We start from the raw sequence: 14,213 nt of genomic DNA on the forward strand, positions 1-14,213 counted from the left end.
AGATTGTTCCCGATGTTGGGGAAGTCCAGGACAAGGGGTCACAGTTTAAGGATAAAGGGGAAATCCTTTAGGACCGAGATGGGAAAAACATTTTTCATACAGAGAGTGGTAAATCTCTGGAACTCTCTGCCACAGAAGGTAGTTGAGGCCAGTTCATTGGCTATATTTAAGAGGGAGTTAGATGTGGTCCTTGTGGCTAAAGGGATCAGGGGGTATGGAGAGAAGGCAGGTACAGGATACTGAGTTGGATGATCAGCCATGATCATATTGAATGGCCTACTCCTGCACCTATTTGCTATGTTTCTGTCACTATATCAACAAGGCATGATTAGTACGTTTGCAGATGACACTGAAGTGGGTGGTGAAGTAGATAGTGAAGACTGATCTGAAAAATTGGTTGGTTGGGCAGGTGGACTGCGTGATGGTTTAATACAGAGAAATGTGAGGTTTTCATTTTAGGAGGTCTATCAAGGCCAGGATCAGAATGGTAGGACTCTTCGACATGTTGTGAAGCAGAGGGATCTAGGAGTGCAGGTACATAATTCCTTGAAAGTGGCGTCGCAGGTAGATAGGGTGGTCAAAAGGCCTTTCAGCACATTGGCCTTCATCAGTCAGAATATTGAGTAAATCATGTTTAAGGAAGAACTGCAGATGCTGGAAAATCGAAAGTAGACAAAAGTGCTGGAGAAACTCAGCGGGTGCAGCAGCATCTATGGAGCGAAGGAAATAGGCAAAGTTTCGGGCCGAAACCCTTCTTCAGACCCTGAGTATACCTAGAATATTGAGTACAGATGTTGGGGAGGTTATGTTGCAGTTACAGTTCATTGAGAAAGTATTCAGACCCCTTCACTTTTTCCACATTTTGTTACATTACAGCCTTATTCTAAAATTGGTTACAGTCATTTTTTTAAATCATCAATCTACGCACAATACCTCATAATATAAAAGCGAAAACAGGTGTTTAGTAATTATTGCAAAATAATTAAAAATAAATAACTGATTTACGTAAGTATTCAGACCCTTTGCTGTGACTCTCAAAATTGAGCTTTGGTGCATCGTGTTTCCATTGATTATCCTTGAGATGTTTCTACAACTTGATAGGAGTCTACAAGTGGTAAATTAAATTGATTGTACATGATTTGGAAAGGCACACACCTGTCTATATAAGGTCCCACAGTTGACAGTGCATGTCAGAGCAAAAAACAAGCCACGAAGATGAAGGAATTGTCTGTAGACCTCCGAGACAGGATTGTGTTGAGACACAGATCCGGGAAAGGGTATAAAACATTTTTTGGAGCATTGCAGGTCCCGAAGAGCACAGTGGCCTCCGTCATTCATAAATAGAACTTTGAAACCACCAGGACTCTTCATAGATTCTGGCCAAACTGAGCAATCGGGGGAGAAGGGCCTTAGGATAGAGACTTACTAACATATTCAGGGAGGTGACCAAGAACCCGATGGTCACTCTGACAGAGCTCCAGAGTTCCTCTGTGGAGATGGGAGAAACTTCCAGAAGGACAACTATATCTGCAGCACTCCACCAATCAGGCCTTTATTGTAGAGTGGCCAGTTAGAAGCCACTCCTCAGTTAAAGGCACATGACAGCCCGCTTGGAGTTTGCCAAAAGGCACCTAAACAAGATTCCCTGGCCTGATGAAACCAAGATTGAACTCTTTGGCCTGAATGCCAAGTGTCATGTCTGGAGGAAAACAGGCACCGCTCATCGCCTGGCCAATACCATATCTACGGTGAAGCATGGTGGTGGCAGCATCATGCTGTAGGGATGTTTTTCAGCGGCAGGAACTGGGAGACCAGTCAGGATCGAGGTAAAGATGAACGGAGCAAAGTATAGAGAGATCCTTGATGAAAACCTGCTCCAGAGAGTTCAGGACCTCGGACTGGGGCAGACGTTCACCTTCCAACAGGACAACGACCTAAAGCTCTCGTCCAAGACAACGCAGGAGTGGCTTTGTGACAAGTCTGTGAATGTCCGTAAGTGGCCTGGCCAGAGCCCGGACTTGAACCCGATCGAACATCTCTGGAGGGACCTGAAAATAGCTGTGCATCAACACTCCCCATCCAACCTGAGAGAGCTTGAGAGGATCTCAATGGGGATAAATTACCCAAATACAGGTGTGCCAAGCTTGTAGCGTGATACCCAAGAAGACTTGAGGTTGTAATCACTGCCAAAGGTGCCTCAATAAAGTACTGAGTAAAGGGTCTGAATACTTATGTAAATGTGATATTTCAGTTATTTATTTTTAATTATTTTGCAAACATTTCTAAACACCTGTTTTCACTTTTTTATTGTGGGCTATTGTGTGTAGATTGCTGATAAAAAAATGAATTTAATCCATTTTAGAATAAGGCTGTAACGTAACAAAATGTGGAAAAAGTGAAGGGGTCTGAATACTTTCTCAATGCCCTGTATATAAGATGTAGTGAGGCCACGGTTATTGGTTTTGGGCACCATGTTATAGGAAAGATGTTGGTAAGCTGGAAAGGGTGCAGAGAAGATTGATGAGGATGCTGCCAGGACTCAAGGGTCTGAGCTATAGGGAGAGGTTGGGCAGGCTAGGACTTTATTCCTTGGAGTGCAGGAGGATGAGGGAAGATCTTACAGTGGTGTAGAAAATCATGAGAGGAATAAATTTGGTAAATGCACAGTCTTTTGCCCAGAAGAGGGGAATCGGGAACCTGGGGAGATAGGTTTTAAGGTGAGGGGAAACGATTTAATAGGAACCTGAGAGGTAACCTTTTTACCCAAAGGGTGGTTGGTGTATTGAACAAGCTTCCAGTGGAGGTAGTTGAGACAGGTACTATTGCAAGAATTAAGATACATTTAGACAGGTGCCCTCTATGTATGGATAGGATAGGTTTAGAGGCATATGGGCCAAACACAGGCAGGTGTGACTAATGTAGATGGAGCATCTTGGTCAATTTGGGCTGAAGGGCCTATTTCCACACTGTATCACTCTGTGACTCAGTCTCTAAGTGTTCTAACACATTTCTGCACATGTACCGTAGAAATGAGACACAAAATGCTGGAGTAACTCAGCGGGACAGGCAGCATCTCTGGAGAGAAGGAATGGGTGACGTTTCGCGTCGAGACCCTTCTGCAGACTACCATAGAAACTATGCTCGCTGGTTGCATCATGACCTGATACGGAAATTCTAATGCACAGGAATGCAAGAAGCTGCAGAGAGTGATAGGCTCAGCATGTCCCTCCCCACCATCAAGAGCACCTAAAGCGGCATCTATTAAGGGCCCCCACCATCACATCACCCTTTTTTTGCTGCTGTAATCAGGCAAAGGGTACAAAAGCATGAAGACCTACACTGCTGGAAAACCATCTGGAACAATTATTTTCCTACAAGTATTCATTTCTTGAAATAATCTACACCACCCTAATCTTACCTCGATGACTGAACACTACGGCCTTTCTCTTCCATTCTCTTTTTTCAACTGCAACGGGAAATACAGGAGAAAATATTGAGGGCACTAGCCATAACCGGCAATGCTCTTTTGATTTGTGATGTGCTTGAAAGTGGCAAATGTTAGTTCATTTTCCAATAAAAGGAGTAAGGAAAAGCCAGCAAGTACAGGCCAGACCGATTAGCCTTGGTACTGGAAAAAAATTGGGACAGGATTAATAGTCATCTCCTGGTGAATGGGTTAATTAAGGCAAACCAGCACAGACAGACTTGTTTCGGCCCGAAACTTTGCCTATTCCCTTCGCTCCATAGATGCTGCTGCACCCGCTGAGTTTCTCCAGCACTTTTGTCTACCTGTTGAGGATAAATCATGTGCAAAACACTGAGTGCCGGAGGAACGCAGTGGGTCAGGGAGCATTTGAGGAGGGAATGGACTGGCAACGTTGTGGGCTGGAACTCAATTATGTTTGATAGAATTTTTGAATGTGGCTAATGCTGTCAAATGTGGTGTACAGTGTGGTTCTTGAAAAGATGCCACATGAGAGCTTTCTCAGCAAAGTATCATTGATACAATGGATGCAAAACTGGCTCAGTAGCAAACAGCAGAGGGTGGTGGCAAATGATTGTTCATCCGAATGGAAGATGGTAAGTGCTGGCATTCTCAGTGATCAATGTTCTTTGTACTTCCCTCTGGAAGGCGACTCCGGACTGTCAAAGCTGCCACAGCCAGACATAAAAACAGCTTTTTTCCACGACTAGTAGCTCTACTCAATAACTAAACATATGTAGCTTCGTTTTGCTCTGGTATTTTATTTAATTCACATGTTTAAACGATAATGTTTTATTATTAATGTTTTATGTGTCATTCGTAACTGTCACTGTATGTCATGTTGCCACTTGTGGGCGGAGCACCAAGGCAAATTCCTTGTATATGAATACTTGGTCAATAAACTTATTCATTCATTCATTGATCCACATTATTGACCTGGATGAGATAAAAGTCATAATTTCAAAATTTGCTGTTGATACAAAACGTGGCCATATTGCGATCTCAATATAATGATGAATTGAGGTAGGATATAAACTGGCGTAGGGATAGGTGGATGAGTGGGAGATTACATTTGCTGTAGAAAAATGTGAGGTGTTGCACTTTGGTAGAAAGTTCACTCAGAGATGAGCAACATAATCAGACAAAGCCAGCATGGGTTTGTGAAAGGCAAACCATGCTTGAAAAGTCTACTGGGATTTGTTAGAGATGTAAGCACTACAGAAGGGAGAACTAGTGGCAATGGTGTATTTGGACTTTCAGAGAACTTTATGTTAAGGTCTCATACAAGAATTACTGTCCAAAATTAAAGCACACTACTAAGGACATGGACGGAAAACAGTTGGCCCTCAGAAAGCAAAATCTGGGAACGGTCAGATCTTTATCTGAACAGTTGACGGTGATTAGTCCATGGAGACCAATGTTGGGACACTTTCTGTCACTCTTTCACCTAATTTCATTGGAAAACTGTCAAACAATCAAGCAGTGAAGTTGTAAACGGAGAGTATTTTTTTTTTGCAACTGACAAATGTCAGGAATGGCATTACATTTAAAGGTTCAAACGATGTTCAAGAGTCAAGAGTATTTAATTGCCATATGCACAGTACCAGATAATTGAAATTCTTACTTGCTGCAGCTTTGCAGGTACAGGGAAATGCAAGATCTTAACAAGATACTGTAAGTTTTCCGTTGTAGAGTCAGTCATACAGTAAGGAAACAGGCCCTTCGGCCCTACTTGCCCATGCCGTCCAGGCTTCCCCATCTATATTAGTCCCACCTACCCATGTTTGGTCCATATCCATCTAAACCTTTCATGTCTCATGTGCTATATTTAAGAGGGAGTTAGATGTGGCCCTTGTGGCTAAAGAGATCAGGGGGTATGGAGAGAAGGCAGGGATGGGATACAGAGTTGGATGATCAGCCATGATCATATCGAATGGCGGTGCAGGCTCGAAGGGCCGAATGGCCTACTCCTGCACCTATTTTCTATGTTTCTATGTCCATATACTTGTCCAAGTGTATTTTAAATGTTGGTAAAATATCTGCCTCAACGACCTCATCTGCAGCTCATTTCATATACCCACCTCAACTATCCACTGGCAACTACCTCCTCTGGTAGCTTATTCCATACACCCACCAGCCTCTACATGAAAAAGTTGCCCCTCAAATTCCCATAAATCCTTCCCCTCTCGCCTTAAACCTATGTCTTCTGGTTATCGATTCCCCTACTCTGGGTAAAAGACTGTGCATCTACTCTTACTATTCCCTTCATAAGATCACCTCTCTAAGATCACCCCTCATCCCCCTAAACTCCAAAGGTTCTAGCCTGACAACCTCTCCCTATAGCTCAGGCCTCAATTCCCAGCAACATCCTCATAAATCTTCGCTGCACTCTTTCCAGCTTGACCACATCTTTCCTACAACAAGAAAGTTGTACTTATGAACCAGATCAGAATAGTGCAAGCCATATTACAGAGTACAATCTTATGCAAAATCGATTGTAGTTCGGTGCTGAGATAGGGGGCTCAAAAGCCTGATGATTCGGGACACTGAATCCTCATTTAACAACTCTGCAAAGCATCACTGCCCTATACCAAGTTTAAGAAGGAATTGCAGATGCTGGAAAATCGAAGGTAGACAAAAATGCTGGAGAAACTCAGCGGGTGAGGCAATAACTATGGAGCGAAGGAAATATGCGACGTTTCGGGTCGTGACCCTTCTTCAGACTGGTGTCAGGGTGGTGGGTGGGAAGAAGAAAGGACGAGGCGGAGACAGTGGGCAGAGGGAGAGCTGGGAAGCGGAGGAGAAAACAGGGACTACCTGAAATTGGAGAAGTCAATGTTCATACCGCTGGGGTGTAAACTGCCCAAGCGAAATATGATGTGCTGCTCCTCCAATTTACGGTGGGCCTCACACTGGCCACCCCATATCAGATTATCATCACTCTATAACCAAAGCATCACAACCCTATACCACAGAAAACCTTTCATAAGCTATTATACTGTAGCTTGAACACAGACTTAATTACTTGTACATATCATGTCAAACTACTTATTTTCCTACTCACATTCTGGTCATTATGGTCCCCCTTGGCGACCTAACAATAAAGCATAAGTACAATTACATTTTATTTTCAGGAAAGTTATTCTGAATGCTAAGGCATGATAATCCCAAATGCTTTTCTGGAGATGAGAATGACAATGCGGCAAACATTAACTTTCATTGAAATATTATTTGAAAATAAAAAACAATTGCAAATGCTGGAACTTTAATGAAGGTTTATTGATCTGAAACATTAACAATACTTCTCTCCTCTATTGTTAGTGTGACATGCACCTCTTTTATTGGAATACTGATACACTGGTCAAAGGACCATCAGCTTTGATCAATCACCCCAAATGCTCACCCGAATTATCAATAAGCAGATTTCTAAACAATAATATAACAAAATCAAAAATTGCAGATCTTCACTCATTTTTATTTATTCCAGTCCTATTTGCTTCTGAACCATTCCCAAAAACAAAATGCTTTACAAAAACTATGACATCTATATAATTAAAAGTCTCATCTTGACCACTTCTTGTCTGCGCTGTATATTGATTTTAGAAAAGACGCTACCATATACGCTATGATGTTTGGGCATCTTACTCATAAGCTCCTCCACTGAGCAAGCTCCGAGGATTTTTCCCATCGATGAAAAATAAAAAAGTTATGAGTGTTTAAAAAACCTTGAGTGTGTGTGTGTGTGTGTGTGTGTGTGTGTGTGTGTGTGTGTGTGTGTGTGTGTGTGTGTGTGTGTGTGTGTGTGTGTGTGTGTGTGTGTGTGTGTGTGTGTGTGTGTGTGTGTGTGTGTGTGCGTGCGTGCGAGTGTGTGGGTGTGTGAGTGGTCTCAGTGACTGAACTGCCACAGTCCAAGAATCCATTCGGCCCACAATGGAAGCCAGACACTTTGGCCCACAACAACATGCTAGTGCTCCTGAAAGCCCCCCCCCCCCCTATCAAATCTATTCCTCCATTCAATCACGGCAGAATAATCTTCTCTGCATATCATTAAAATGCAGCACATCCTTCCTATAACATGAAGAGTTGTGCACACTACTCCAGCTGTGGCTTAAATAATGCTTTACATGGTTGCACCAAAATCTTCTTACTCTCTAATTAATGATTTAGATGAACGGATTACAAGTAACATTAGCATATTTGCAGATGACGCAAAGCTGGGTGGCAGTGTGAACTGTGAGGAGGATGCTATGAGAATGCAGGGTGAATTGGACAGGTTGGGTGAGTGGGCAGATGCATGGCAGATGCAGTTTAATGTGGATACGTGTGAGGTTATCCACTTTGGTGGCAAAAACAGGAAGACAGATTATTATCTAAATGGTGTCAAGTTGGGAAAAGGGGAAGTACAACGTGATCTGGGGTCCTTGTTCATCAGTCAATGAAAGTAAGCAGGTAGTGAAGAAAGCGAATAGTATGTTGGCCTTCATAACAAGAGGAGTTGACTATAGGAGCAAAGAGGTCCTTCAGCAGTTGTACAGGGCCCTAGTGAGACCACCCCTGGAGTATTGTGTGCAGTTTTGGTCTCAAAGTTTGTCGAAGGACATTCTTGCTATTGAGGGAGCGCAGCGTAGGTTCACAAGGTTAATTGCCGGGATGGTGGGACTGTCATATTTTAATAGAATGGAGCAGCTGGGCTTGTATACTCTGAAATTTAGAAGGTTGAGAGGGGATCTTATTGAAACATATAAGATTATTAAGGGTTTGGACACACTAGAGGCAGAAAACATGTTCCCGGTGTTGGGGGAGTCCAGAACCAAGGGCCACAGTTTAAGAATAAGGGGTAAGCCATGTAGAACGGAGATGAGGAAATACTTTTTCATACAGAGAGTTGTGAGTGTGGAATTCTCTGCCTCAGAGGGCATTTGAGGCCGGTTCTCTGGATGCTTTCAAGAGAGAGTTTGATAGAGCTCTTAAAGATAGTGGAGTCAGGGGATATCGGGAGAAGGCAGGAACGGGGCACTGATTGTGAATGATCAGCCGTGATCACATTGAATGGCGGTGCTGTCTTGAAGGGCCGAATGGCCTACTCCTGCACCTGATGTCTATTGTCTCACAATCTATTCCCAGTTAATAAATGCTGTAAACCATGTTCTTGGATTCAGTCACTCAATATAGACATTCCACAAATTGTAACGACTGGGTTGTCCAGCTAATCATTGTGCCAGATTTGCCGTATTGTATCCTTTACAAATTGAGGTGACTGTCTTTATGTATTTCTATCATTCTCTGTAGAGATTGCAATGATGATATTTAATCATGCCATACCTGAATATGGTAGTGGACAGACGCCAGATTGTGTTGGTTGTGAGCTCGGTCCAGCTGTTGGCAATAAGACAAAAGTAAAAATACATTCCTTCATGAAAATAACTGCTTAATATTTTTCTCGCTTTAATGATCCAAGCAAGAGTGTGATTTGCTATAAAGCTTTTTAAATAGAAGTGGAGGAGTGGGATAGCACAGAAGAAAGGAGATAAGGACAATACAATGTGTATGCTGGAAAAATAAAATAAAGTAATAGTGGAAAAACTCAACATGGACGGGGAGTTATGCTGAATGGCCTGTTTTCACTATATGACTCCATGATCTTAAGTTGGGAGGCGTTGATGGGAAAAAACATGCAGAAATATGATGTAAATCCCACAGTTGTCTGTGATCAGAGTAAGGTCATAATATCATAAGATCAGGTGATAGGAGCAGAATTAGGCTATTCGGCCCATCAAGTCTGTTCCATCATTCAATCATGACTGATCTATCTCTCCCTCCTAACCCCATTCTCCTGCCTCTTCGCCCCACAACCCCTGACACCCGCACTAATCAAGGATTTATCTATCTATGCTTTAAAAATATCCATTGACTTGCCTTCCACAGCCTTCTGTGGCAAAGAATTCCACAGATTCCCCACCTTGTGACTAAAGAAATTCCTCCTCATCTCCTTCCTAAAGGAACATCCCTTTAATTCTGATGCTATTACTTTTAGCCCTAAACTCTCCCACTAGTGGAAACATCTTGACATCCACTCTCTCCAAACCCTTCACTACTCGGTAAGTTTCAATAAGGGTCCTCCTCATCCTTCTAAACTCCAGCGAGTTCAGGCCCAGTGCCGTCAAACACTAATCATATGTTAACCCACTCATTCCTGGGATCATTCTTGTAAACCTCCTCTGGACCCTCTTCAGGGCCAGCTCATCCTTCCCGCAGATGTGGTGCCCAAAATTGCTCACAATACTCCAAATGCAGCCTGACCAGCGCCTGATAGAGCCTCAACATTACATCCCCTCACCAAGAGCACCTGCCCTGCCGGCAAGTCTGTTCGTCTTTTCACTCTTTTTGTTATTTTTTAGTTTGTTAGAAGTTTTGTTTTAATGTTCTTCGGTTTGTTTTATGTGGGGGGGAGGGGATCGGGGGAAACTTTTTTTCAGGTTCTTACCTTCCCGGAGATGTGATCAATTTTTCGGATCACATTCTCCGGGCTCTGCGGCCTACCATCGCTGGAGCTGGAAGCCTCCTCAGACTGTTGTGAGCCCCACCGCGGGGCGCGGACTTAACATCGGAGCTGATCCCTTGCCTGGGATCACTCCCACCGCGACCACCGTGGAATCAACATCAAGGGCTCGCAGTCTCGAGAGAGGCCGAGTCGGGAGCTCCAACGTCGCGGAAGGTTCGACCAGCCCCGACGCGAGGTTTGATCGCCCAGTGCGGGGGAGCTGACATCCCCCCCCAATGCAGGAGCTGATCGCCTCGACACGGAGGGCCCAAACGCCGCCGGCCACGGGAGTCAAGACAACGGAGGGCTCGAGGCCCACGACCGAGGAAGAATTAAGGGAAGGACTTGAACTTTAATTCACCTTCCATCACAGTGAGGAATGTGTAGGAGTCACTGTGGTGGATGTTCATGCTAAAATGTGTTTTTGAGTGATCTGTTACTTTTAATTGTATGACTGACCTGGCCAATGAAATTCCTCGTATGTTGCAAAACATACTTGGTGAATAAAGTGTGATTCTGATTCTGATTCTGATTGGAGGAAAAATGGTCCAAAACCAGTGGTCTCAATTTAAGAATAATGGGTCGGCCATATAGGACTGACATGAGGAAAAACGTTTTCACCCAGAGAATTGTGAATCTGTGGATTCTCTGCCACAGAAGGCAGTGGAGGCCAATTCACTGGATGTTTTCAAGAGGGAGTTAGATTTCTAGGCCTGTCCCACTTAGACGATTATTCAGCGGACTGCCGGTGACTGACGGAGAGGCCCAGGAACCATTGGAGCGAGTGGAGGAGGGTCAGGGCTGTGAGTATTTAAATCGAGCGCGGGGCTTTCTTTCACAGAGGCCCGGGAACCGTTGGAGCGAGTGGAGGAGGGTCAGGGCTGTGAGTATTTAAATCGAGCGCGGGGCTTTCTTTCAGAGGCCCGGGAACCGTTGGAGCGAGTGGAGGAGGGCGCGGGGCTTTTACCGAAATCTGTAACGTTCCACACTTCATAGGGAGGGTTCTGGTGGAAGCCACTGATTGGTGGAAGCAGACTAGAGGAAGCAGCTGATTGGGTGCAACCTCAGGTTAGCATTTCTGCTTTCTGGTTAAAGGTACAGTGCTTTAGTAAAGGTACAGTGAGCCAAGGGTACAGTGGGCTAAAGGTACAGTGTTTTAGTAAAGGTACAGTGAGCTAAGGGTACAGTGAGCCAAGGGTACTGTGGGCTAAGGGTACAGTGGGCTAAGGGTACAGTGCTTTAGTAAAGGTACAGTGAGCTAAGGGTATAGTGCTTTTTGTTTATATAATAAAGGTGCAGTTTAAAGGTCAAGAGGGAGCAGCTGTTGTGAGTCAGATACCTGCTGATTTCTCCCAGCAGTTTCTATTGTATTGTACTTGTATCGGATCCAGGGTAAGGCGGGAAAATGACAGCCAGAGCAGTGTACTGTTCTGGATGTCAGATGTGGGAGGTCATGGTGTCGGATGGCTCTCCAGATGTCCACATCTGTACCAGGTGCATCGAGATGGGGCTCCTAAGGGACCGTATTAGGATCCTGGAGCAGCAGCTCGATGACCTCTGTCTGGTCAGGGAGAGTGAGGAGGTCATAGAGAGGAGTTATAGGGAGGTGGTCACTCCAAAACCACAGGAGAGAGACATGTGGGTCACGCCAAGGAAGGGCAAGGGGCAGAGGCAGGGACGAGTGAGTACTCCAATGTCGGTACACCTTGCAAATAAGTACTCCTGTTTGAGTACGGATGGGGGTGACAGCCTGCCCAGGGGTAGCGACAGCGGACGGGCCTCCAGCACAGAGACCGGCCCTGTTGCTCCGAAAGGTAGGGACAAAAAGAAGAGGGCAATAGTAATTGGGGACTCTATTGTTAGGGGGTCGGATAGGCGATTCTGTGGACGCAGTCGGGAGACCAGGATGGTGGTCTGCCTCCCTGGTGCCAAGGTCTCGGACGTGTCTCAACGCGTCCAAGATATCCTGAAATCAGAGAGACAGGAGCCTGAGGTCGTGGTACATATAGGTACCAATGACATAGGTAAAAAAGGGGAAGAGGTCCTGAAGGGAGGATTTAGGGAGTTGGGAGGAGAGTTAAGGACAAGGACCAAAAAGGTAACAATCTCAGGATTACTGCCTGTGCCACGCGACAGTGAGAGTAGGAATGGAGCGAGGTGGAGGATAAATGCGTGGCTGAAAGACTGGTGCAGAGGGCAGGGATTCAAGTTTCTGGATCATTGGGACTTCTTTTGGGGAAGATGGGGCCTGTACAGAAAGGATGGGTTGCACTTGAACCCGAGGGGGACCAATATCCTGGCGGGGAAATTTGCAAAGGCTACTGGGGAGACTTTAAACTAGAATGGTTGGGGCGAGGGACTCAAATAGAGAAAGCTAGTAGACAGAATGGGAGGCAGGAAGCAGAAAAGGGAAGCACTCGGACACAAGAGAAAGAAGAAAAAGGAAATAAACAGAGAATAAGAGGCGAGGGTTTTCTTAAATGTGCATATTTTAATGCTAGGAGCATTGTAAGAAAGGTGGATGAGCTTAGAGTCTGGATAGACACCTGGAAGTATGATGTTGTGGCGATCAGTGAAACATGGTTGTAGGAGGGCTGTGATTGGAAACTAAATATTCCAGGATTTCGTTGCTTCAGGTGTGATAGAATTGGAGGGGCAAGAGGTGGAGGTGTTGCATTGCTTGTCAGGGAGGATATTACAGCAGTGCTTTGGCAGGATAGATTAGAGGGCACGTCGAGGGAGGCTATTTGGGTGGAACTGAGAAGTGGGAAAGGTGTAGCAACACTTATAGGGGTGTATTATAGACCGCCAAATGGGGATCGAGAATTGGAAGAGCAAATATGTAAGGAGATAGCAGATATTAGTAGTAAGCACAAGGTAGTGATTGTGGGAGATTTCAACTTTCCACACATAGACTGGGAAACACATTATGTAAATGGGCTGGATGGTTTGGAGTTTGTAAAATGTGTGCAGGATAGTTTTTTGCAGCAATACATAGAGGTACCTACTAGAGGAGGGGCAGTGCTGAACCTCCTGTTAGGAAATGAGACGGGACAGGTGGCGGAGGTATGCGTTGGGGAGCACTTCGGGTCCAGTGATCACAATACCATTAGTTTCAATATAATTATGGAGAGGGTCAGAACTGGACCTAGGGTTGAGATTTTTGATTGGAGAAAGGCTAACTTTGATGAGATGCGAAATGATTTAAAAGGAGTGAACTGGGACATTTTGTTTTATGGGAAGGATGTAGAAGAGAAATGGAGGACATTTAAAGGGGAAATTTTAAGAGTACAGAATCTTTATGTTCGTGTTCGGTTGAAAGGAAACAGTAAAAATTGGAAAGAGCCCTGGTTTTCAAGGGAAATTGGACATCTTGTTCGGAAAAAGAGAGAGATCTACAATAATTATAGGCAGCATGAAGTAAATGAGGTGCTTGAGGAGTATAAGGAATGTAAAAAGAATCTTAAGAAAGAAATTAGAAAAGCTAAAAGAAGATATGAGGTTGCTTTGGCAAGTAAGGTGAAAGTAAATCCAAAGGGTTTCTACAGCTATATTAATAGCAAAAGGATAACGAGGGATATAATTGGTCCATTGGAGAGACAGAGTGGACAGCTGTCTGCAGAGCCAAAAGAGATGGGGGAGATATTGAACAATTTATTTTCTTCGGTATTCACCAAGGAGAAGGATATTGAATTATGTGAGGTAAGGGAAACTAGTAGAGTAGCTATGGATACTATGAGTTTCAAAGTAAAAGAAGTACTGACACTTTTGAAAAATATAAAAGTGGATAAGTCTCCAGGATATTCCCTAGGACATTGAGGGAAGTTAGTGTAGAAATAGCCGGGGCTATGACAGAAATATTTCAAATGTCATTAGAAACGGGAATAGTCCCCGAGGATTGGCGTACTGCGCATGTTGTTCCATTGTTTAAAAAGGGTTCTAAAAGTAAACCTAGCAATTATAGACCTGTTAGTTTGACTTCAGTGGTGGGCAAATTAATGGAAAAGATACTTAGAGATAATATATATAAGCATCTGGATAAACAGGGTCTGATTAGGAACAGTCAACATGGATTTGTGCCTGGAAGGTCATGTTTGACTAATCTTCTTGAATTTTTTGAAGAGGTTACTAGGGAAATTGACGAGGGTAAAGCAGTGGATGTTGTCCATATGGACTTTAGTAAGGCCT

Source organism: Amblyraja radiata, chromosome 2 (assembly GCF_010909765.2).
Source record: "Amblyraja radiata isolate CabotCenter1 chromosome 2, sAmbRad1.1.pri, whole genome shotgun sequence".
Classification (NCBI taxonomy): Eukaryota; Metazoa; Chordata; class Chondrichthyes; order Rajiformes; family Rajidae; genus Amblyraja; species Amblyraja radiata.